Here is a 26,123-nt window from a genome sequence, read left to right on the forward strand (position 1 = left end):
GTGCCTGGAAGTTTTCTATTCTGGGCGCTGCGACAGCTTAGCTGGGAAGTACAGCGCCTAGCCGGTCCGCTACCTTTTACGTAATTGTGTCTGAGAGTTCACGCTTCCTCCTCGGACGACTTGCTTTGGCGTCATGTGTAAAATATTTAGGTGGACGAAACCCCTTTCACGTTTTGTGTTCTCTTGTCTGCGATCCATCGACGCTTTTCTATAAGCTTGAGTCCGGCCAAGACCGTTAGTCTTACGACGTTCGAGTCAGATGCTACCCTTGCGAGTTTGCGCGTCCATTATGAAAGTAGTAAGCCGCCATAAAAATGCCTTTCTCTTCGACTAAGGCAGGCCTCTCAGCATAGCAGGAAAACAACAGTCTGCTCAATAATGTTTATTCATCATCATCATCATCATCATCATCATCATCTCTTACAGGTTCCAGGGTCTTTATCGTTGATTTATTTGGATGAAGTTGTAAATGTTCGTAACTCCTGGGTTCAGCAGTAAAAATCAAATGTTAAACTATCAAAGGGTGCTCCTGTAGTAAAGAAATTCCGCAAACGTGCTTGAAAAAAGTCAATATAGAAAAAATACAACAAAATGGCACGCTCGGCAGTCTGTGCACTTATCCACGAGTCAATAAATTAAGCCAGTCCAATATTACAAAATAAGTAAATACTGGTCCGCTGCTGAGCTTCTTCTCACAATTTTTTGGTGCCCTTGGTGCTTAAACTTCTTTTTGTACCTTTAAAGGTTAAACATACGCTAGCCCAGCTTTGCGAATTGCCTATATCCGTCAATAATTATTCGTGCATTGATTTTGTGGCCCTGCCATAGAAAGTGCGCACATAGACGTTGTCATCGCCGTGTGGGCTCTGGTACATACGGATGTGTGGTTGAAACGATGGATCATTGTGACGCACATTCATCACACCACATAGCTCGCACACTCATTAGTTAGTCGATTCAATCAAACTCAGAGCGATGTCGCGTCTGAGTCTAGTGAGCCCGGCTGAGTAAAATTATGTTTTGTCTGAGTAAGCGACAGGGCCCGGCTAAGTAGAATTTTGGTAAGACTGAATTCAAGTGAGCCCTAAGAAAAAAATATATTTTTTTATGAGTGACTCTGAATGGGTTCCACTTACTTTGCCGGCCTATGCCACACCGCCGCTACCACCATCGACGTCCAAGATCCGGAAACCAATAATTTAACCTATACGGCTTCCACTGAATGTCCTGCCTGTAGAACCGACCTCATCCTGTTGAAAACAAACATTCAAGCTTTTCGCCGGAAAAGAGAGGAGACATCTTTCAACTAGTGTCCGCGAAGACCGCGAATGCACGCAAAAATTGTCGCGCGACTGGGAGGCCGCTCGAGGCACTTCGCGCGTATTTGAGGGCTTCTTTCGCGCTCGGAAAATCACTTTTATGTAGCACGCGTTGAGGAACATAAATCCGTAACGGGAGTTTCTCGTATTGCTCTACAATTTTCTCATTGACGCTTTTCATAGAATTATAAAATTTTAGACGTTAATTAATTTATTAAGGCTAATTACCTAATTAGACGGAACGCAAGAAAATAATCTGGGCATGTCCAAGCGACGGCAAACAACATTACCTTGGTTCTGTCCAGCTCCGTAGCAACTGCATATTTTTAAGTATTGGTGCTTCATACTTCGGACACCCTGTATAGGCGTGGCGTCACAGTTGAACGTGTAAACTGTATCGTATGGTAGTTGATACACCGTAGTTGTTGGGCGCAGACATACTAAGGGACAAGTTAAACCGACTCCCCTGCCTCATGACTTCTATTCGCTGTAAAAATTATAAAAACAAAACAAAAACAAAAATTCCGGCAGATCCCACGCCCTGTGGGAATCGATGTGATGCGAAGCAGTGTGCGAGGAGCCTGCCAAGTTAACGAAATGACCATGAGAGCACCAAGACGTAGGCGGCTGATCCGTGACCTACATGACACGCATATCATTGCATTCATGTCATGACCTATCATTTATGTCCGAACCCATTTCAGTGGTTTTTAAGTGTTAATCATTTTTCGCTGAGTCATTCTTATTTTTGCTTATCGAGTCATGCTCATGGCTACGACTTCTACCATCATGCTTTAGTGTTTCTTTAACTTAGTACCCATGTGTGAACCCATTCAGCGGATTTTTATTGTTAATCTCTTTTGACTGAGTCATTGTCAATTTTGCGAAGTCATGCTCATGACTATGACTTCTATCATCATCCTTTAGTGTTTCCTTCACTTAGTGACCCCGTCCAAACCCATTCCAGTGGTTTTTTAGTGTTAATCTCTTTTCGCTGAGTTAATCATTTTTCGCAGAGTCATTGTCATTTTTACTGAGTCATGCTATGTCTTCTAACAGCATCCTTTAGTGTTTCCTTCACTTAGTGCCCACGTCCGATCCCATTCCAGTGGTTATTGAGTGTTAATCTCTTTTCGCTGAGTCATTATCATGTTTTGCTTAGTCATGGTAATTATTGAGTCGTAAATGTATTCTTCTATTAATATTGTTGCTATCATAACCTTATTTGCACCCATTACCATCATTAATTCTCGATTCTTTGCCTCATCGGGTTCTTTTTTTTTACCCATGAGAGCACCAAGACTTAGGCGGCTGTATCATGACCTACATGACACACATGTCATGACATTCATGTTATGACCTATCATTTATGTTCCTCATACACTCATGTCATACTGTACCAATTTTGGTACATACCAAGTTAACGAAACGACCATGAGAGCACGAAGACGTCGGAGGCTGTTTCATGACCTACATCACACGCATGTCATGACATTATTGTCATAACCTATCATTTACGTTAGTCATAAACCTTTGTCATACTATGCCAGCTTTGGTACATACCAAGTTAAGTAAACGACCATGAGAGCACCAAGACGTAGGCGGCTAGATAGATACACTCAAAGTGGCAAATGTTCCCCAAGAAATGCTTCGCATTTAAAATAATACAAAAAAGTGCAGCATATATGCCTTTATAACGCGTCGAGGTCGCACCACTTCCTAAGTAGCACCTCATGCACCAATATGTCATCGACAGCGGCATTGTTATACGAAGAATTTGACCTGCACATATCAAGTCGGATCGCTCGCGTGCAGAAACGCAATAAGGTTGCTTTTTTTTTTTTTTTTTTAGATATAAGTGTTTGACCCACGCTGCTCCTCTGGTCATAAAATAAGCTAAGAGGAAAGCACTGCGGTTATAACACGCTGATCTGCGGGAGCTCTGTGAAAGCGCTCGTTGCGAAACGGGATTTAGGGAAGGGACTCTCGCTAGTCCCGCCACCATCAGATATAGATGCGCCCTCTGTATGCAAGTTTACGGGTTTTAGAGCGAAGTACATTGCACCACGTAAAACCTTGACCCACGTTCTGCATTCTCAAGCTTTCCGAGCGCATTGTGGTGTACATGTTGCGAAATGGGAAGAGAAAGCCGTTCGCTAAGCCTTCTTTGGTCCGCACGTGGCGTACTATAGGCCTTTTAGGAGTCTATACGGTTGCTCAGGGGGAGTTGTCGTATAGGCCGATAGTGCGGGTTCAGGCTATTAAGCGGTGCGTAGACAGACGTCTGAAGCTGTTTTGTGATCCCCGCACATGCAGTTGCTTTTACAGTTTTTCCAAGAAGTAACGGGGTAACTAAAACAGTCAGTAACTCTACTTTCAGCCAATACAGTGTGAGGATCCTCATAATTACGGGTTTTTTGTTAACTCTTTCAGTACCGAATTTTTAATGTCATAATTTTAAACAACTCCATGATAGGTATTACGTTTGAAGAAAGCGATGAAAATGATGCAACATGATAAAAAGAAAAAGAAATGTATGACAGAAATACGGGCGAATTAAGAAGAGTCTTACAAAACGGCACTTATAGGCCGTCTACGGAAGCGAACAAATATGAGGCTCAAATTACTAACATTTTTAATAGTTAGTTACACACTCTGTAATATTCTCGGGTTTGAGCTCATTTAAAGCGCTATCGGGTAGTTTGTTGCTGTCGTCAATGAGTATACAGGCCGTGTATGCACTGTATATATAATATTCAGTGAGTTAGAAAGTCGGAACTATGTGCTATGTGCACGTGGCAGTGAAGTAAGAATACAAATCTAGCGCATCTATGTGGAAAGATGCAGCAAATTTAGCACTTAAGTTTGTTTTGCCCATTCTGTCCAAATATTTAACATAACTTCTTCATTCGAAAAATGAATGACATAGGCGTTTCGCGTTTCATAAGCCTCTCCCGCACCATATCCCAACCCCCTCAAGAAAGCTTAAAAATAAACGAGGAAACCATTCGCATGCACACAACCACGTCACGTTTTCTGCACGGATTCAACTCTAGTGACGTCTCATTCTCTAGTTTGGGTGAGAGTGGGTGCCTCTAACAAAGGACGTCTCAGAAATCTGCATTTCAGAAGCTCTCTTACATCTTTCTACAATGAACATAAATTGAAACCAAAAAGCTTGTACTCGTGTAACACCTCAAGCTTCGCTGCCGGGCAAATGCTTGCCAGACCCGCTCCAATCGCGTTTCCTTCTCTTCTCCCTTGTCATCGCCACTTCCTGACGCCAGCCGAACAGCGGAAGTTGTAAGCCGTCTCCCAGTAAAAGTATAAAGTAATAAATGAAACGAGGCTCTCTATACAGAGGCCCGTCGCCAACCTTGGAGACGAGGCTATTTTTAACTCGCGAAAAAACTCCGCTTACTCCTGCCATTCGCCAGGCGATTTCGCTATCGTGTGTGTGTGTGCAAAAATGCGACCTTATACGTCGCCGTCACTTATGTGATCACCCTATTCGCGCGGTTGCGGTGTCGTCCGTTATATGGCGTCTGCGGACATAACGGGTCGGGAAACGCCTGTCATGCGGACGTCTGACGACGGCACGCGGTGGTTTTTCTGTTTTTTCTTACGCTTTCCTTCACGACAGCGCACACTGCTTGCAAAAAGAAAAGAGAGAGTGAGAGAGAGAAATAAAAAAAAATCTTCGTGAGCTTTAGGTTGACGCGGAGGCCGCCGTCTAGACCAGACGTCTGATTTCTTGCTCGCTTGGTCGCGCGCTCTTTATCCCCCACTTAACCCTACCTACCTCCTTTTTCTCTACTATACTTTGTCATCGCCATAGCGGGCGCGTGGAACCTTACGAAATCAGTGACGTCAAAGAGACGTCATGGCAAGCGAAGCGTCGTACCATCGATATCTCCCTCGCAGACTCTCTGTGATTTTCCCATTTTCATTCGTGGAGCGAATATCCGTCTAATGACCCGCGTGCTTCGTAGTGGCGTTAATAATATATAGAATTATTATGTCTAGTCTCATCACTTCAGCTTTGTTTTGTGTGAGTCAGCGTGCGAGTTTGATGCCGATCATTATGCCCACCCGTAATGCACTGCTGTTATCTGTGACGGCCCCAAACACTTGCAAGAAATATGTTGTCACGACGATGAGCCGCGAAAGCGCTGCTAACGTTCTTGCGAGCCACGAGCCTTAACGAAACTTTGCAAATGGTGCAATATGTGTGTGCGTGTGACTGTATCTACTGTTAAATGTTTATCGCTGTATGTATCATAATTTATCACCCAGCACCTGGAGCAGCAGGTCAGGCGAATTTCCAGGCTAACATCTCCAGCATCACATTAAAGCATGTTTCTCTCTTTCGCTCGCACCTTGTCTTTTTTTTTTCAGATGTTCGCGCTATAGGCTGTAGTGTGGCTATTACACGCACAAAAAAAAAAAAGAACTTTCGCAGATGCTTGCAAGCCCGAGCAACTCTTACACCAAAGAAAGGGAGGTTCTATAAGGGACATCTGACACCCCTCGAAAGTCCAGGGGTCTGGTTTGCCGCTGTGTGATATCTACCGAGCACTTTGCAAAAGCTTCACTATATTATTCTGCAATTTATTCACTATGCCCGAGCTTTTTTCAAAGCAATACCGGTGTATGGCTTCACGTTCTCCTCAACATCCAGTCATACGGTCGCTTCAGGGCTCCGAGGCAGGCTGCTTGCGACATTAGAGACCGGCTATGCCCTCACGCCGCACAAAAATTGTAAAACTCATTGTAATAGCTTAGCTGTAAAAAGCACTTCTGTAACTGTGCGATCTTTCTTACGAATTCTCAGTTTTTTGACATCGCAGAATGGCACAACGGTGTAGATATGTGTCGGCTCATGTGTGTTTGAACCAGCTAGCAGACGGCATGCAATTTCGGCTACGGCTCGCTATGACTCGGATGGGTTCATTGATTACTTCGCAGGAACATGGCTCTTGTGACTTACCTAATTTATAAGGGCAGCGTATATGCACCTTGTTAGCTGTCCTGGGTGTATGACGCAAGCTTGTAGGGCTCCTTGATGCCGTTAACCCCATTTCATTTTCGTTTGTAGTTCCTTATGTAACTGTGTCCGCAAAGTCTAAACCCTGGCCGCTTGAACACGAGCTTCCAGCGTGGACATGCCTAAACATTGTAGGTGGTTACGCTTTGCAATGTTACACCTTCATTACGCACTGTCCGCAAGATTACAGAGCCTGGTGCTGTAAAGGACATCGGACTCCAAGAACGATCTCAAAGTTAATCGGGCTTCCTTAGCGCGTACTCGGATACCAGTAGACGGAACCGAATATCAGGCGAGTGCCGGTGGCATCACATAAAGGCGCGACACTTTCCCTTTGAGCAAATGTTGCGAGTCGCTCGTGGCATTCCAATTGCAGTCGCCGTTCGGAATTCATCTCGACGCGTGAAATCTGCCACGCGCAGCAGGACGGATCTTAGGCGTGGCGAATGCGCTTAATTAAAGGGCGACCGTGTCTGAGCGCTGCATTTCTCGTTACAGCGCCAACGCCAGCGCCACTCGAGAAGCGCCGACGGGTTACGAATGGGTCAGCCGAGATTTCCCGCCGACGCCTCGTCTTCCTGTCGAGCGTTTTCCTCCCGCGTGCAGACTGTAGTGCTCGTACGCCAACTTGGCTCGGGCTTTTCGGCGCACTCACAGCTAGAGGTTCCCAATGGGCGTGTTATTTTAACTTCGATTTGTGCGAACACACGCGTCAGCACCTGTTTCCCTCAGTCAACCTCTATCTCACCTCTATCTCCTCATGCTTAAAGTTGTAAACAAACTTTAACAGACACATGTCGCCATTCGTACGCACGCTGTCGCCCCGTTTTCCTCCTCGAAAGCGGAAAGGAAGGAAGGTTTTGAAGTGAGAATGTTCCAGAGCAAAACAAGGCAACGGTGCAGAAGCTACAACTGTGTTCGCGTGCACGGAAGCTGGATTTTCAAAGCCTGAGCTTCGCACCTAAATAAGGCACTCACGTTTCAATTAATTCACTTGCATGTCGTGACGAAAGTGCGAACGTGTCAAACGTCTCTGCTCTGTCGTCGACGTCCCAGTTTAGACTGTACGGACGTACTGACGTCACCGTAACGGCACGCTAATTGTGCAGGCGCTTTTTAACAGCCAAGAAGAGTGCGCAGGCGCGCTGAACGCGACAGGCATCGCTGCTAGCTCGCGTATCGTCGTCTCGCTTTCATTATTTGAGTTCGTTGGAGTTGAAGGCGAGAGAAAGTTCACTCGTACAGCCAAGAAGAGTGCGCAGGCGCGCTGAACGCGACAGGCATCGCTGCTAGCTCGCGTATCGTCGTCTCGCTTTCATTATTTGAGTTCGTTGGAGTTGAAGGCGAGAGAAAGTTCACTCGTAGCGTAGGAGGGAACACAGCGTGTACCGACGTAGAAGTTGCAGTACAGACAGCACCGAAACGCACCCCTTTAAATTCTCGCAGCGCTTTTCTCTTGCGACTGCGTTTACGGTGTGTTGAGCGGATGCATTGATACGTGTCAGTATTTGCGAGAAAGGAACGAAAGCAAGCAATGAAATACATTAGCTTACTGAAATAAGTGAGGGGTACAATGGCTAACAATAAAACTTGCATTTGAAAGAAATAGCAATGAGCCCTTGGAAGTTTGAGGGTCAGCATAGAACCATCTATAAAATCAGGAAACTATTACTCTAACCTGTACCTAATTACGGGACAAGAGTCATGAATGGTCTCGTGAATAGCCTGTATGAACAATGAGATCACTGTTGAAGTTGACAACAGTGGACAAAAGATAAACGGATAGGAGTTGCATGAAATCTTCGATAGATATACGAGAGGAAATTTGGAGTTATATACCCCTCCCCCCCCCCCCCCACTTCAGAGTTCGACGCACGTTCGAGCAGCGAAAAACATTTGGCTCTCCGGCAGGGTGCAGCACAGGTTCTCTGCGTCAGTGGAGATGGCAAAGTGGGGACTTCTGTCTCTCTCTCTCTCTCTCTTCTCTGTCTTTTATTTTTTGCCATTTCACAGAACAATTGAATGATCGATTTGTGAACCCGGAAGAGGTTTAGACGCTTTTTCAAATACCTCTACACGACACGTTACCACAAAGTACTTTCTGGGACTATTGTCCTAAACAATGTGCCTTCCTTGTGCGTCCTGGCGAAAAAAAAAATGTCTGCCTCTTGTTGATCCCATGGAGTCTTTGCGGAGTCCTTTAAAGTGCATATCACCACAAAGGGCGGCAGCTAACCTGCTATCTTCGGCCGCCTCGCAACACCTGTGTTGCGCACATCACTCAGGAACACGGTGTGACTAAATAAAGAGCGCAGGCTCACGAGCGTTCCCGCTTCATCCTCCCCAACTCGAGCCACCATACTGTGCCTGACTTGGCTTCATCGTTTAATAAAGAGGACGCGGTGTGAGTCGCCTCCCCCTCTTTCTGTGCGCACCCCTGGAACTTTAATGTTCACTTCGCTGGGAAACCTGCGCTGAAGCAGCAACAAAATCGAGGCACGTGGCGGTCGTTGCGTGCTCCGAGAACCGCGCGATATTGCATCGCCCTTCCCCATTCTCTCTGTCTTTCTTGCGTTGGTTTCTTCCGCTCGCCGGCAGCCAAGGGACCTCGTTAAGATGCAGGGCTCGAGCTGAGTACGGGGTCTAGGAGCCGCGGCGCTCACATATAGACCGCGGGATGCGTTGAGCTATATAATCACGGGCGTCGAACGACGGCGCATTGGAGTCTTCCCCGAGAATTGATCTCATATTCGCCCAACCCCGAGCCGCCTGGGCTGAGTAAGTTTTAATACCCGAATGTTTCAAAGATAGGAACGATGAACTTTTCCGTGCATCCACTTTATACTGTACGGAGGTTGGAAAATGAAACAATGAATGCGAAAGTACTTTCGGTCTGCTTTTGCGTGTTTCTTTCGAGGTCGTGCTTAAAACACAAATACTGCACAATCAGTTTCCTCCTCCGGGAACACGGCTACTGCGGCCACGCCACCGTGCGCGGTAATTTAGTTTTGAAGCGCTTAATAGAACGTGCAGCCACATCTTTAACGACATTCCACACAGAGCACGTAATTGAGTTGTAGGCGGCCGGTACATAGCTGTAGGTACATAGCCCGCAGGCACCCTGCGGGCTATGTACCTTTATCGTAGCCGGCTCCGACGCCAGCGGTGGCTGGCCAGCAGAGCAACTTGCCGTCTTTCTGGCCCGGTAGCTGAATCTTTCTTTACTGCGACAGCAATTATATGGTCACTCCAGGCGCATTTCTGCCGTTGCCGTCGCCGTGATGTTCCGCATAAAGTCCACGTGCGATAAAATCGTCGCCGTGCGCCGTATGCTCTATGCGCGAGTGAAAGCGTGCGAGGGTGAGCCGACGATCGCGACTCAATCTCGGCACGCAACGCAGGGGAGCGAGAACGAAGCACGCCGTCTTCCAGTCGCGCGCAAAGCTCCGGAGAGAGTAGGGAGAAGGGAGGCCGCGTACTATACGCCGTGCGCTCCCTCCCGGGCGGTTGTATATTGAAAGCCATCTGCGGCGAGGGCAGAGTCCTTTCTCCCTGCGCTGTGTTTTGGCGGCTTAGTTCGCGTTGATGCGAGCGGCGGGACGAAGATCAATTCGCTCGCTGCTCTTGCCGCGCTTACTCACTACAGCGTTTTGACAGCGAGTTTGCGCGGTCTTCGAGTGAGATGCGTTCATGTTTGCTTGTGCGCGCGTGACACCATGCTTGTTAATTTAGTTATTATGCTTATGCTTACTATCCTTACTTGGTATAGCTGTTCACTAGTTTGCTATCGCAATCGATGCTTCGCCTTTCGGGTGAAACTGACTTTTTTTTTTCTCTTGCTCGCGCCCAGCCTCCGGTCTTTCGGGTCGGCGACCATCGCGAGCTGCCGCTTGTGGTGCAATTTGGTGACGTAATTTAATCGACGCACAATGCTTTTTAACGAATTGACTCTGAGAAATCATGTGCGTCGGCTCCAGCTCCCGGAGAGCACCTTCGGAAAATGTCACATATGTACTTCGCGTATAACTAAGCTTTTTCGTCGGAAGCAAGCATAATTTCTAAGGAAAGAATCTGCTCATACGCCAACATGGTTATTTGAGACAGGGCGGGCCGATTATGCGAACTATACTTCATGCGACGGGACAGGCGACATCGACCACTTCCTTTGGTCATGCCCAAGACATCATGATGAAAGGGTCGCGTTTTCTGAGGACCTAGAAAAGATTGGTCTTCTGCATGCGTACCTGCAACACCTTCTGTTTTCATAAGGGTTATTTATAGCCCACAAGAAAGCATCATGTCTTCTTATTGCATTTCTAAGCGAGAATTCCTTGCTAGACATGTGGGGAATACCCCAGTGACACTGCAAGAGACGTTTAGGGCGGATAAATTACCGGCTTTGACCGCGAGGCTAAACCTGTTGCTATATAACCCACTGCCACAACATGCCAGGTATGCTTCCTCGCACAGTGCAACTGCCAAAGTGTCGCAGCATCTCCTGTCCCGGTTTGCGTGAGTTTGTTAGCCCAGCAATGCTATGAATTGTCTCCAAGCTAGCTCATCTCTCCACACCCTTCAGCTCTCTAAAGTGTCGGCTACGTGGTGTGCACAAATTGAGCGACGATAGCCTCCTCGTGTTTATTGTCCGTCAGTGCATGTGCGGTTTTTCAATGGGTGTGGGCTTATTCTGTGCGTAAGGGAACACCTGAACCTAAAGAAAATGTGGTGTGGCGTCCCAGAGCAATACTGGTGCTATGATAGATGTCGTAGTGGGGGCCTCTGAATTAATTTCAACAACGAGTGTTCTTTAACGTACACCGAAGCACCGTAGACGAGTGCACCTTCATTTCGCCCATATCGAAGCGTTGCCGCCATGGTCGAGCATCGAACCCGCAACCTAGGTGTCAGCAGCTGAATTCCGTAGCCGGCGAGCCACCGCCGCTGATCAGATGAACCTTCAATGTTCTCATTGGGGTGTGATATGAGCAGTCATGTTACTATGTGGCTAAGTCACCTTAGCGACTTGGGGAAGTCGTTCATTGCCGCTTTGATAGAGGTACGTGAGCGGGTCGTATGGCGCCTCTCCGGTTTAGCTCCAGGCTATTCCGCTTGTTTTCGAAACAGTCTCTTCATCACTTTTTCACGTATAGTCTGATATAAAAGGATTACGTGTAGCAGCATTGATGAAAAGGAACTAGCTTATCAAGCACTTTCTCTCCGTTTTTTTTTCTGTCTCTCTCGATGCTATTTATTTGTACTCTTTACCTTCGGTTCTCCGCCATTGCTTTCAGCTTGGCGAAAGAAAATATTGCCTGCGAACTGTCAGACATAACTATGAGAAGCACCTATATATTTCGTGGCAAATTTTGAGAGGTAAATATATCGAACCTAGGGCTAATCCCAGGATTCGTAGTAAACCAGCATGCCTTGAGCTTTGATCACTTCAGTTTCGAAATTTCGTGCAGTGCGTGAGCTTAAGACGGTATGTGCCCGCAAAGGGGGGCATTCTCAAACTTCTGCAGACTTTAGGGGTCTCTCTGCAAGCGCCAGCATCAGCTACAGACTGCGTTGCTGGAAATATTGAAGTAACTGGAGGCAGCTGTCGTTGAAACACACACACACACATACACAAATTCCTGTGTATGCCGCAGCGGACGCCCAGGACCGCGCAGCTACGCTCGTGGCTACACCTTCCACCTGGTCCGGACAGACAAGAAACATTCTTCGAGAGCTTATTTCTGTATGTACGCACGAGGCGACTTGGCTCAATATATCTGAAACCGCTAATCCTTACACCCCACCTCTTTGCCCTTTGATTCATGTGGTCGATACCAAGCGGATTATCGCATCCAAAGAAAGAAATAAGCATGTTGAGCAAGCAAGCACCAAAAATTCCACATGACGTGTTGTATGTACGCGGATTCCTGGCGTAACCGTGGCCTGACCCGAGACCCTCTTCTCGCTCCCGTTGCAGCCAGGTGTCGGAGCGCGTCTCGTCGACCTCCTCGTCGGCAGCCGGCGGCTCGTGCCTGGCCCAGGGCTTGCTGCTGGGCGGCTCCTCGGCGTCGTCGTCCGGTTCTCGGCGCAAGCCGGCCCCGCTGCTGCGGGCGCGCACCCTGCCGGCCATCGTGACTCCCAGCCTGTGCATCATCCAGGCGCAGCTGGACGCCGGCACGCAGCCGCCCGTCGTGGCTGGAGCAGCGGGCGCCATGACGCAGCAGCACCGGCAGCGCCACGCCAAGAAGAAGCAGGCGCAGGGCGACTCCCGGAGAGGTCGGTACATACTCTGGGGCATGCGCACACGAGCCCGTCCATTAGATTACATGTATGCGTGAGCACGCTAGTAAATTGTAGGCGCATAAACTATTGTTGGCACGCTATATCAGACATAGATCGAAAGTGTCATTGCCGCCATCATCAACACCGTCATCATCGTCATTATCACATCTATGCAGGACGCGAAAGGCCTCTCCGAGCAATCTCCATTTGCCTGTTTCTTGCGTTAGCCGACTTTGCACTGTATACCTGCTGTAGAGATAACTGCTTTCCATCTAAGGACAGGGTGAACAAAAGAGCTGTAATTACGATCCTTATCACTCTCAGAGTTATACTTTTGAGTTTTTCGTTAGGTTGAGTCCGCCTTGGCGCATAGGAGTAGCCGTACTGTCGTTACATTTAAGAATTGTGCGACCTGAAAACAGCTCTTACGGGAGCTGGTACAATCGCTTTCGTCGCAGCCATTTCCGCTGGACTAGTCAGTGTCCTCAAAGGGATATCCCCAGTACGTGATCGACCGACATCACGGGCCCGCCATATTACCTACCATTGATACCACTGATATCATTGATCAAGACATGTACGGCCAAAGCGTAAATTAGAAAGATTTATATTTAACTTTACTGTTATTTTACTGTTAGCGAGTTTATGCTTTAAATCAGGACAAAGTTCGTCACATGGCCAGCCGATGCTTCGACGCAGTCTTGATTATGGCTAGTGTTCCTGCAATTTACCTCCCTTACAGAAAACCACGCACTTTTCACACGCCCTGCTTAATGGACGCAATACAGGACGCTCTGCCATTTGCGCACGTGTTCTGCGCTAATGCTCTGTCATCGTGATACGTGTAGTCTCCCAGAACAGCTTGCTTCATGCATCAGAGTTGTTGCACTCAAGCATCAGTCCTGCGTGCTTGCTGTTCGCGTATAAATTCCGCTGGTAGGCAGTGTTTCTTCGTACTTCAAGCAGCCGCTATTTGGGCCAGTATACTTTACAACCGTCACGTCCCAGACGGCGAGTCTTGGCACTGAAACAAAAGCTCTAATTCCTTTCCGTGCACGAACCCCAGACGAAATCATGGCGCGTCGGCCTGTCGGATTGCGTAAGGGCTCGCGTACAATCGCGGCGGCCGACATCTATGAGCATCGAGCTTGGCCGGGTCGGCCCGCCAGATGAAACTGGACGGCTATTTCCGACGCGTTTCGCAAGCTGCGTTTTAAACGCTGTGGCACTGAATCAGCCGTTCATGGGCGGCCGCGATGACTTCTGCGCAGTATACCTTCTTTCGCCAATAATGTATCGGCTTGACATGAACCCGTGGCTCGACATGAACGGGTTCATGTAGTTTCATGGCGTGGTTGCAGTGAGGGGGCAGGAAATACTACCACAAGTGTGCGAATTAGGAATCAAAGCTTTTAATGGGCTAACTCGCGCCGAGTAAGTTAGGGAACGCTTAATTGGCAATGATAATGGCACGAGCAGGCTGCAGACGTCTAATTGTATGACGGGGCTATAGAGAATGCCCGTGATTTGTGCACCCATAATAATAGATTGCACCGCAGTCGCTGGGCCGACCTCCGTGCGATCTTATTAACGTGCATTAATCTCGCTCTCAAAGCAAACCACGACGCCATAATGTTCGCGAAGTTTCCGATGCAGCAATTACTTGCGGTAGTTTTATATCAGTTATAATTTGGTTAAAGCGGTCACCGGAGCACTGAGTATAAGAGGTCACTCATGGCAGTATGCATGAACGCTCTCGAGTCAGCTCAAATTCTGACTCGGCCCGTCGGCATCGAGATCACGTCAACGAGCTTCTTGCCTTTGCCTATCGACAAGTTGTTGTGGCTGAGCCATGTAGTACATGTTGCAACGCAGTCTGCATGCGCAATAAATTACCTTTATGATGTTAACAATGTTCGTAATTCTTCCTACCGTGACTATTAGTTTTCAAGATCGTGTAGACTCATGCAATACAAAGCGTCGCGTGAACTCAGAACTAGGCGCTATGACAGAGCATGTCCCTGCCCTCGAAGCCGTTGAACACCATACGCGGAACGAGGTAGCGTTGTAATAGGGACTCTTGCACACACCAGCTATTAAATTGGGCTAGCGTTGCATTCGATGATCGTGTCCTCAGGCATACTTATCTCGTGTCTGAATAACAAGTCACTCCACATTGTGTTTTCTCTAAACAAGTTCCCACGTGCCGTCTTTCGTGTGTGTGTTTGTCGTCGCTTCGTTCGCAAGCTCACTTCTTGTGATGCAGTGAAGCTCAGGAAGGCGAAAGGCTGCCGTCAATTAACGGCGGTCATCTCCGCCACCGAATAAACTTGTACGGAAAACTAGAGCACAGCGAAAATCTATCTGCGCCCTGCAGGCAGCCCAACATATAACAATGCTGGAAATGGCAGCAATGTTTCATTTTGCATTGGTGCTTCGGCACTGTCAGAAAACAGACGCTTATGCCTGCGGCTGCAGTGCGACTCCTATCCGAACCTTCCACGCGACCACGCAATCGGGAACCTCTGAGAGCGCTGCTGCCTTGCGTCGTGCATAATAAGAGGGTCGATTTCAACAAACCGTATACTTTCGAAATCCGAACACAGTGTGGACAAGCTACAGTGTACGGGCAACGCTGACTGAGGAGATTTCAAAACACGTTTTATTGTGCCGAGTCCCACCAACAGACTGTTGATTTGTTCCTTTAAAGTGTTGATAAAGTTTTAAAGCGCCGGCGTCATTCAGTTTATAGGAACGTGCAGTGCGAGTAATCTGTAAATGACCTGCAATGTTGTCGTTTCAAAACAAAACTGCAGCGACATCTCGTGCGTGTAAGTGTTCCTTAATGCTCTCCAGGATTGCAGACGTTTTTTTTTTTTTTACCTTTATTTTATTGTATTCTTTCGCTTTCGCGTCTTTTTTTTTTTTTTTTGTCTTTTTACGGTATTGCGTCGACACAGACTTAGACTTTCTCTAGAAGCATTTCGTGAGCGGGATACTAAGAGTTCTTGAGCGACCTTCTTAACACCGAATTGAGAACTCCAGCGCTGCGGTAAAAAAGAAAAAAAAGAAAAGGAAAAGTAACAGTTGTTGTGGAAGAGACATTATGAGAAAGGTTAACTCATTTTCACGTATCGGTGCGTCCAAGCCCCGCGGATTGCGGCTTTTCTTCGTCTTCTGTAGATCGCCGCCAGCGCTCTCCTGCTACGTGCCGAGCTTCTTAGGTTCCGCTCCGACGACGCTTCTCCGAGGGTGATCTTCTCGTTTTAAGTAGAGAATTAGAGATAGCTCCGTCGGGCACCCAGCTCCTCCGATAATCTGCCATCGAGGCGTACTCACGTAATTACATTCGTGCTCCTACTTTTGATTTCGCTTGTGCTTCGCCAATACGAGATCGTCAGGGACTGAGCTTTTGCCTGTGCTCAGTGGTCCGTTTCGTGGAGTGTTCTTCTCAAAACGAACCCGTTAAATATATAGCGTGGCAAAACGGCTTTATAAAACAACTGTACGGCTGAGGAAAACCTAGCACATATTTTGCTACTAATGCTTTATAAATTTATGATGTGTTGTAGGAACCTTCTTATAGGTAAAGGAATTAATCTTAGCCGTGATAACGAGCTACCTTCCAGACTGTATCCTGTTGAAATACGACTGACTGCTTTAAATCGCGTCGCGATGTTTACGTAATCTACGATATAGTGAGGCGCTGTTTTTTTTTTTTAGCGGCCATTGCGTTCTGGTCACGTGTGCGAACAAGACCGGGTGTTTCGACGCAGTGCTGTGCCGCCTTTGCGCTGTCTTTACGCCATGATAGGTCACTAATTACGTCACATGCATGCTCAGTGGGTTGCGTTGGCCCCGACGAAATCATGGTGTCGTTGTTCTTGTTGTTTACTAAATGATGTGAGTCTGGGAACATAGAACACCGTCTGGCCGGCTATCCCAGAAACATCCACAAACAATAATCCCACTGACTAATGCGAAAAAGAAAAAAAAGGAAAGGAAAAAGAGAAAGAAAAACGACAAATGCGATAAAAAGCTCGGATTTATGTATGAATTCTGAAATCAAATATCACATAAATTTAGAGTAGGCTGCGGTACGCTGAGCGTATTTACATCGGCTATATCTGCCACGTATGAACTCCCAATCTTAAGCTCAGCTTCTATTATCGAAGCCTAACATAGCCTGCCGTACTCTATGCATAGTCAGATAGACGGATATGTCTGCCACAATTGAACAGAACGTCTAGGCTTATACTGAGCTACGAAAACAGCTATACAGCTAGTACGCAAAACAAGAGGAAACGCTTTAAACAGTGCGGAATAAAATTACATTGCTATGAATAGTACATGTACGTCAGTTATAATGTACTCAAGATAAGAAAGGAAATAACACTCCATGGTCACAGAGATATATGCATAATGTCAACAAGCAATAGCTGCCTTTAAATAAATCGCTTTTTCTCACAGACAACAGCATCCACGCAGTCGCACTGTGAACGCCTTGAATAGACGATATCATTAAGAGAGGCAATATGAGGCCACTATATACACCGAAGTCGCTAATTGCTGCGAAAACGCGCTGAAGGAGAGTCAAGGCGCAGCTTAGCGGAAGCGCGCTTTGTAAGAAAGCCTACACCAGCGGGCGCTGGTGTTGCAGTGTTGATCAGAGAGCGAGAATTTGAACACAGAGAGAAAAGCTGAGCGGCCTACAGGAGTTGCGCTGGGTCTGGTGTGCTTATCTGTGTATAGAGCAGGAAAGGTGGAGAAGGAAAAAGGAAGAAAGTGAGGGTGAAGATGACGACGATAGAGTAGACTAGCTATGCTAAGATGACAGAACATTCACAGGAACATGGAGAAGAAATTACCAATAGAAACCACAACCTGAAGTCAAAGTTTGAAAAAAGGAAAGAGATAGAGTTAGTCCGCAGTGAAACCAGAACTAGAGTTGACTGCGGAGATGAGCTTGACCTGACGTATAGTTGGCTCCACAGCGGAACTTGGCCATAGCTAGAGTTAACCTTGAAGCTGAACTTGGCCGGAGGTAGAGTTCACTAGGGAGATGAACTTGACCTGAGGTATAGTTGGCTCCGCAGCGGAACTTGGCCATAGCTAGAGTTCACTTTGAAGATGGGAACTTGGCCAGAACTAGAGTTACCTACAGAGCTGAGCTTGACCTGAGGATCCGCAGCTGAATTTGGCCATAGCTAGAGTTAACTCTGAAGCGGAACGTGGTCGGAGGTAGTAGAGTTGGCTACGGAGATGAACTTGGCTAGCCGTAGAGTTGGCTACGCTCTGCGTCGTGCAAGGTCACAAGATGTGCAAGATCTTGAGGGTCCTTGTACTGCCGAAGCTACAGTACACCTATTGAACCGTTGCATGCAGGCTCACCGGACAAGTCAGAGGCATCTCCGCCGCAGCCTCGACTGCTGACTCGCCGCAGTCCATCAGGCGGTGCTCTGCGGACACGAGGTCAGGACAGCTCAAGTAGTAAGTCGGAAACGATGGGACCGAACGCAGTTTGATTGCGCCCGCTCGGGTGCCGATCGACGGCGCCGATAACAGTTTCCAGATAACAGTTTTGCTGGTGTCTCTTTCAGCAATCGGGCTGATTCGTACTCGCGTAATTTTTATAACTCGGAGAAAGTTGCTTATATCTTTATCTGCAGGCACGTGAAGAAATAATTCGCTTCACTACAGGACATACGAAATCACGTTGACGTTACATGCTCTTTACTTCCTCCTTCAAAACACTTTTTTTTTATCGCTTTCAAGCAGTCTTCGCGCTTTGACCATGCCCCAGTCCGCCCGCCTGAAGTACCACGTCACACGGATGATTTACAACAGTTGATTTATAAATAGTGCCCGCGAAATGTTAAGGTTTTGATTTGTCTCGAAACTAGCGTCAGTAATCGAGGAAGCTGTAAAGGATAGCATGGGCAGAGCAGTCGGGAGAAAAGCGGTCACCGCGCTCATTAAACGATATTAACATTGCCTCAAACATCGAAGTGAACAGAAAAATAGGAGACACAGAGCTAAACACTTCGATGAAATCCAGTTGCCTGACTGCGCGGTGGTTAAAAAAAATTAACGAAACAAACACTGTTCCAAACTTGGATTCCCTGCACTTCTCTGATGTACTTGGAGTGAATTTTGACTGAAAAGGCTTGTGTATGTCTTCACCTCTTTCGGATTCTGCTTTCTCAATGATCTGCGTAGTTGCTCTGTTATTGTTTTGCAATTTCATCGTAGGGTTTTGACAGTGTTCTGTATTTTCGTTACTTTTCTTTCTGTTAGTTTTTCTACCTATGATTTTGGGAGAGCCGGCCTTACCTGGGGTTAGTTTTTACATTTAATTAACAAGAAAAAAGAAGAAGCGACGTACAGAAGACGTATAAAACAGAAAGAAGTACGCTGCTATGTTAAAATCACGATGTTCATGTTCAAATATTACCGCAATAGAGGAACAAAACGGACGCGCTGCTTCCATTTCGGTGTCGGAAAAAACGCGTTTAGGTCGCATTCACCACCAATGTGCAGGTCAGTATGAAGGAAAAATGTTCAAGTGTGGCGACCTTAGTTTGCGCGGTCACTTTTCTACGAAAGCGCAATCCGAAAATAGTGCCAGGAGCGGAGTCCTTCAGTACATACGAGAGTATTGAGAGCCTGGAATAATCCAATTGACTCACTCCGATGAAACGACATTACTAAGCTTTCCTTTTTCAGATGGCCGTCAGTCGCAAGGACATTAGCTCTTTCGCACCACGGAGGACTTGATTGAGACGGCGCTAAAGTATAATCGGGAATGCTTACGTAATGTGCGGCACAGCGGTATACCCAAAAGCGACATACGAAAGAGAGGTTATTGCTGAGCCAGAACTAAGAGCACGCACGTGCTCATTTATATATGTATTTTTTAACATTTTTGTTCGACCGACCACATTCCGGTGACGTTGGCCCGGTCGCTCAGTCCGAGCCGTGCGTCTCGTAATCGAGGGAGGAAGCCCTAACGAAGACGGACAACTCGAGCGGGAGAGGAAAACAAATTGGTGGTGTCAAGCCGAAGGGGGAGGGTAGCTATCCAAAGAAAACGCGTGAAAAGTCCAACGTAGGCAGAGCCTTCCTCGCAATCGGGTGACTCGAAGAGCCGTCGTCACTGCCACCGGACAGTGCTCCTATTGCGCAAATGCGCCTTTTCCATTCTTTTTTTGTTTAACCCTAAGACGATTCTGCCGAGGTCGCCGAGCTTTCATTGGGACGACCACGGTAGAGAGGGAGTAGGGAGGGCACCGCGAGATCCAACAGGCTGGCTTGGTTGTCCGCGAAAAATAAGAGAGTGGGGAATGGTGCGATCGGAAACGGCCAGGGATTGTGGGCCGAGGAAATGTGAGCCAGATGCGAGTAATAGCCGCTAGGTGCCGTCACCGAGCGAAAGCCGCGACGATGCCGACGACGTCGTCAACGACGACTCCTCCGATATTGGCGCCGTAAATTTTTATTACGGCCGTGGCTGCGGCGGCCACCCTGCTTCCTTTCTCACTTTGCTCTCGTTGACTTCTGCGTACACTTCCTATCTGCTCACTCCCCCCACCCCCCTTTTCGACGTGTTGCAGGCGAAGTGCTAGCGTCGCAAGAATGGCACTCTGATTACTCCAGAGGAAAGCGCGCTTCGTGCAGAACGATAGTGTGAGCTGGGTGGGTGATTCGATGCGTAGACGCTGTATAGAGCTTGCTCGCTCGCATCTGTATGCGTGTTTGCGGTCAGGCACTCCACCGATTCCATGTGCTTGTATAGATGCGCGGCCGAAGAATACCTAGACAGCGAGAGCAGGAGCCTAGATTTGAGGGGACAACCCACTTTGTGCAGGCCACGCGCTGTTATAACCGTGTCCTTGTGTCGATAGCGGCTATGTTCCCCTAATACCTGGTTATCGACCTCCTGGTTATCGCGGTGGGGTTTCCGCGGACACGTACTGTACCGCGTATGAGCTGTTTTTTCTGACTGTGGGCTGTGTGAACACGTGCAGAATATGTACCGCATGTACTCACGTCTAAGCCAGGCCCGATAGCAAGCCGCCAATGGAAATTTTGAAGATCTGAATTTACATACATATACATAACACATACATAAAAACCCTGTATGATGCAAGCCGGCTAGCAAAAGGTTTAAAAACCAGGAAACTCAACGTGATTACAACCTTTCGTGCGCCACTATCCCCAAATCATCTTTTAAATTTCATTTTTGAATAGATGACACATTGACATAAAACTTATACACTGCATCGCCCCATAGTCAAAGGAATGTAGTGGTGTCATTCGTCAAAATGTGATTGAAAGTCATTTCTCGTCGTAAACCCTATTTCTCGTGTAAGCTTTGTATATACAAATACCTTGAGATGGTGCGTTGTGCACGAGGTTTTGTTCCGAGATACCAAATATTTCAATCTGGTGACACACCAATTGTTTTATTGTCTGTATAATAACCAGCATGCCAGCCTGTGTTCGAGTGACTGCCTAATCCGAAGTCGGTGTTGCCTAAAATAACGCCACGGATTCTGTCGATGTGTTTAAACTGCGCCACCCGTTCATCAAAGCACACGTAAGAGTAACGGTGAGTGATAGGGATTGTCTAATGCAATACGTGATTCGCCACATAGTGTAACGTTTTTCAACGCTGTACAGCTTTTGCTACAATTTGTCTAACATTGCGGACAGGAATTATTGACCAACACAATTTTTTCTAGTTCCTGGAAGAGCGCTTCTCCTCACCAATACCCTGCTTGTGGCGAAAGTGGCTTTGTGGAGGGCACGTCTTCCGCGCACATATTTCGCGAAATTGATTTTCGATATAAATTTAATTACATGGCTAGTTACATCGCTGGATCAGTGGAGTCAGAAACGTTGCAAGCTAAGGAACGGCGAATGTAGGCCCATGCTACTACAAGGTACAATCGTCATGGTTATGAAAGGGAGCACGTGAGTGGCTGGCAGACGCAGCGTCGACGAGTCCGCATGTTGCAGTGCCGCGGCAAGATACGCATACATTAGGATAGAGTGGTGCCGTTCTTTCTACAGCTCCTTCGGAAACCGTGGTTTGTAACGTTAATACCACGGGTGTAAGAACAGTTGCTGATACAGCATGCGAGCGCGTAAGAACAGAAGAATATAGTGGGCCAATCATGGTAACCTGTCATACCGTTTACTCAGAATGCTTCCAAGGTTCCGGTTGATACTGTGCGTCCCTATAAAATTGTAATAAAAAGGTTCTTGTTCGCGAGCGTGCAACAAGAAAGTTAAAATTGAAGAAACTGTTGGTATGTATAAACGCTCGGCACGGGGGGTGCAAGCATACATGAAACCGGTGTCCCTCTTTCCTTCTGTTTTCTCATCTCGCCGTGATGTCGCGCAACATGTGGCCGACGAGGCTATTTTGCAACGCGTTCGCTGATTTTATATTTCGCTGATTTTATAAAGATAACGATATAACGTGTCAAGAGCAGCGAATTCTTTTAAACGAACTTGTTCTTGGCCTAGTTGTCAACGTCTGTGAGACATTATTACCGTCCGTGTCGTCGAGGAGGTTTTTCTTAGTGTCCGTATTTTGCGTGCGTCCTTATAGCGCAATTATGTTTCACATTGAATTGACTTCTGTTTTCGAATAATACCTTCGCGCGCATTATCGGCGGTAAATATTGATTATCTGAAAGCTCTCTTCTATAAGCAATGATACGTGCTCGACTGTGTCCAAGTACAGAACCTTTCCTGCTCCATTCTGTTGGGAAATCAGGTGGCGGTTACCGAGAACTGCGGAGATACTGTTCTCTGGCGACGCTCATTCCATTCATATTCCCCTTTTGATCTTTGTCGGTAGGCTTCACAATATAAAGGGACAGCATATGTTAGGATCTGGTATAATAGCTCTATTAAAGCAGAACGTTACTTTTATAAGCTACGAATAGGTAACTAACCACGTGCCTCATTAGTGTCTGAAAGCAGTTTAGTTGGATCATTTTCTTTCATTAATCTTATAGTATAGTAATGTTATCAAGTGTGTCGCAAACTTGTTCGTGTCACAGGGCAGTATAATTATGTCGTTTCGTTGCTCTATTCAGTCAATGAGTGGTTTAACTGCCGTGCCCAGGAAGGACCCCATAAAGTCTCAATACTGGCGCGCCGGTACAGTGCTATTACACAATAATGTTAATAATGAATATCACGACGTCATCGACAACTCGTTCGCGTTGTTTGTCGTTTATACAGCGGTGGCGACGTGCTGCCGCTGCAACATTTGCTTCTTCCAGATTGGGCCTCCTCTGCCGAGAATGGCTCATCGAGACCAAGTGGTCCGGCATGGAGGGGTCGTATATAATACACGTGCTCGACTGCGGTCATCGCTACTTATCGATTTCTGAGCACAGCTTCCTGCCTCCAAGGCCCCCTTCTGTTCGCCGGAGCAGGAAACGATAGACCAGAAATGTGGTTCTGGCGCAGTAAAACTAAGCGGAAACAAGAAGCGCCCAACCAGCGTTTGTCTCCTTACTCAACGCGATGCCCGGCAAACTTCTTGCACGCGCCAAATGTCCGGCTCGAAATCCATCGAGTGAACTTGGCAACCAACAACCACTTCCGGAACTCTAGTATAGTGCCGGGCGGAAAAGTTTAAGAAATTGTCCACGACTTCCTTAATTGTTGCTTCCAACTTGTCTGAAGTGTGTTAGAAGCCTCAGCCTCATTGTTTTTTCACGCTTCGGTCGCTGGCGCGTATTGGGACTCCGAGTCCGAGCCATCAGGCGGCGAATTAGGGCTCCGGCCGAGCAGGGACAGCTGCAGGGCAGGGCAGGGGCGTCGAGCAATTTGACGCGTCGTTGCGGCCACCGCGCAGTGCGCTTACGGCCTTCCTGCAATCGCGGCGTCGTCGCCTGCCGCCTCGCTGGCTCCGGCCTCGACCTCGTGCCACCAGAACATTGTTTTCTCCTCCGCGCGTAATGGTTTCTCGGTCGTTACGTTCGGTTATCTCGCTTCCATCGCTTTCTGTGTTTCCTAATTAGGTTTTCTGTTTTTTTTTTCTTCTTCTTCTATATATCGATTGTCGCCGTGGCGCAACCGCTGGCGTCCTAGAGAAGGTCATTTCTGGCCCTCCTTATGGAGCAGTCGGGACGTCCTTTAACCCCTTTCTCCACCCTTCTTTTTATCAGTGTTTCTTTCTTTCTTTTTTTACCTGCCTAAATGAGGGTCGCTTGTCGTTGTCGCTTCTTTTGGTCTATCTTTTACTCCTTGATTTCCTGTTATTATTACCTGTCGTTCACCGTCGCCAATCTTGTCCGGACTCTTCACCTCCGACGCGTATCTTCCGTCTACTTTTTTTTTTTTTTCGTTATTCGCCTTCCTCGTCTTAGCGGCCGACGAGATGGCGTGTCGCGCGCGCAGACTCTCGACCGTTGTCGCCTCCAGGGAGCGCGGCGACGCCCTAACGGACCCCCTTCGTCGGGTGAGCGATTAGCCTCGTCAGCCGGAAGGCCTCGTGGAACACGCTAGACGCAGCGGGCCCCTTCTTCGAGGATGCCGCTCGCTCGCACCGAGTGCGTCGTCCCGGTGGAGCCCCACCGCCTTTCCGGCAGACCGTATCGTTCCTATAATGAACGCCGACGCCTTGCACGATGCCCGGCCCCGTCGTGTGACGGTTTACTCGAGCCGAACGCTGCGGATGAGCGACACGGTAGCAGGCGGGTAACGCCGCGCACTGTATACGCAGGCCGCCCGTGAAATCGCCTCCGTCGGGACGAGCGTGAAGCAACCGCGCTAGACGGCGCGGCCGAGCCAGACAGACTCCTTTGGGAGCGGCGGCTGCGTCTGCGTCGACCATTGTAACAACAGCGCGGACGGCGTGTCAGTGGCTGTTTACGTCGGGGCGCTCTTCTTAGCTCGCAAGCTGCGTCCGCTCTGTTTGCTTTTTTGCTAGCTAAGGGCGTAGTCACGACGGGCTTAGTGGGAAGGGGTGCCCGCAGTAAATGCAATAGAAAAGACCGAGGGAAAAATAAAATCCCGTTTGCTAATCTATAGTGAGGGTGGGATAACGGGCGAAGATTTTTTGCGAGTGGCGTGAGGAGGAAGAGGTGGTCTAGCCAGAAATCTTACTGCTGTCGAACAAAATATGACGTTGATACATGTGCTTGCCCTTTCGGAAACTTTGTGAAATGAGGTGAAACAAAAAACTGAAAGAAGAAAAAACTGTCATTGTCCGCATCAAATGTGCTTAAGCTCGAATTCAGTTTCGGGACAATTTTAGGCCACTACTATTTCTTTTCGCGCTGTTTGTATATGTTTACATGATTATTAGCAATAATGTTACCTCCTTCGTTTCGTTGCCCGTGATTGCGTTTTTCCTGTAGTCCCTTCATTCAGCGTTGCTTTTAGCCTTATGTCAGACTAATAACGCTCACCCTAATCTTCTATTGCACTGATTGCGCTTCCTGGGTGTGCCCCTGCGGAGCACAGTGGAAATGGGTTCTGCGACGTTGTCTAAGGGTTAACGAAATCGCTTGCGACCTGCTATTCGCTGTCTCCTAAACAAAGGCCTAACCCGTAGTGAAGGGTTTCATCTGATGTGTAGTGGAAAGTCGGCGCTCTGTGTGTTGTGGCCTTATCTTGGTGCTCTGTAATATTTACCATGTCAGACCAATCAGCCCAGTGACCTTTCATTAGTTCTCCGACGACTGTTTCCGTCTGCTCTTGGTGGCTCATGAACAGGGTAAACGTTGCGCTTTTCGAAGCTTGCTGAGCAGCGAATGCGTAGCGCACTATAGACGAAGCCAAAGGCGCGGAGTTTATTGCTTCTGGTGGCCCGGTCGTTTACACGCGCAAGCTGGACGATTCGCTTTGATTGAGAAAGGATGGCAGACGAACCGACGTCGTGTAACGTTGGACCCTGAAACTGACATCGTGCCATTAGCAGATGCTGGAACAGCACTTTTCTACTGTCAGTTTGGCCTACTTGCCAGATTGTTCCTTGGCAAATAACTTCAGCGGACATCCACAAGGTGCAGTAAACAATACGATCCGAGCATGAATATCTGTTCCTGTATCGTCCAAGGAGTTCCAATAACGCATACTTTATGTTATGGGCTTTCGTTGTTTTTATTCTTGAAACAGACATTCGGGTTGTTGACGATGAGGCAGCTCCATGTAGAACGCCCAGTGACGTGCGAAAGTATTATGTGCAGTACCTCTCGTGTTCCCTCCTGTTCCCTTCATTTACGCTGTCCGCCAATCATTCCTTCCTCTTCATTATGTGGTCTTGTGGGTGAAATGTTTTAATCAATATATTTCTACAGAAACGGATTTAAAACATTGAACTAATATTCGGAACAGTTGTACGAGTATCCTAAAAAATTAAAAAGTAAAGCAAAACCGGGAGAAGAACAACAACAACTCGATGACGCCGACAAAGAGACACAATATTGTATTTGCTTTCAAATACT

The 26,123-nt window shown here is 47.6% G+C and overlaps 1 protein-coding gene across 1 annotated transcript in view; it reads left to right on the forward strand.

Annotated features, from left to right (window-relative positions):
• Positions 1-12,615: 12,615 nt before the first annotated feature.
• Positions 12,616-26,123, forward strand: part of LOC119453483 (ankyrin repeat and fibronectin type-III domain-containing protein 1) — a 160,055-nt gene continuing 146,547 nt past the window's right edge. The window contains exons 1-2 of the mRNA XM_049668175.1: positions 12,616-12,639; positions 18,031-18,117. The gene's annotated coding sequence lies outside the window, so the exon portion shown is untranslated. The remainder of the gene's footprint in view (positions 12,640-18,030; positions 18,118-26,123) is intronic.

This window comes from Dermacentor silvarum, chromosome 5, assembly GCF_013339745.2.
Source record: "Dermacentor silvarum isolate Dsil-2018 chromosome 5, BIME_Dsil_1.4, whole genome shotgun sequence".
NCBI lineage: Eukaryota > Metazoa > Arthropoda > Arachnida > Ixodida > Ixodidae > Dermacentor > Dermacentor silvarum.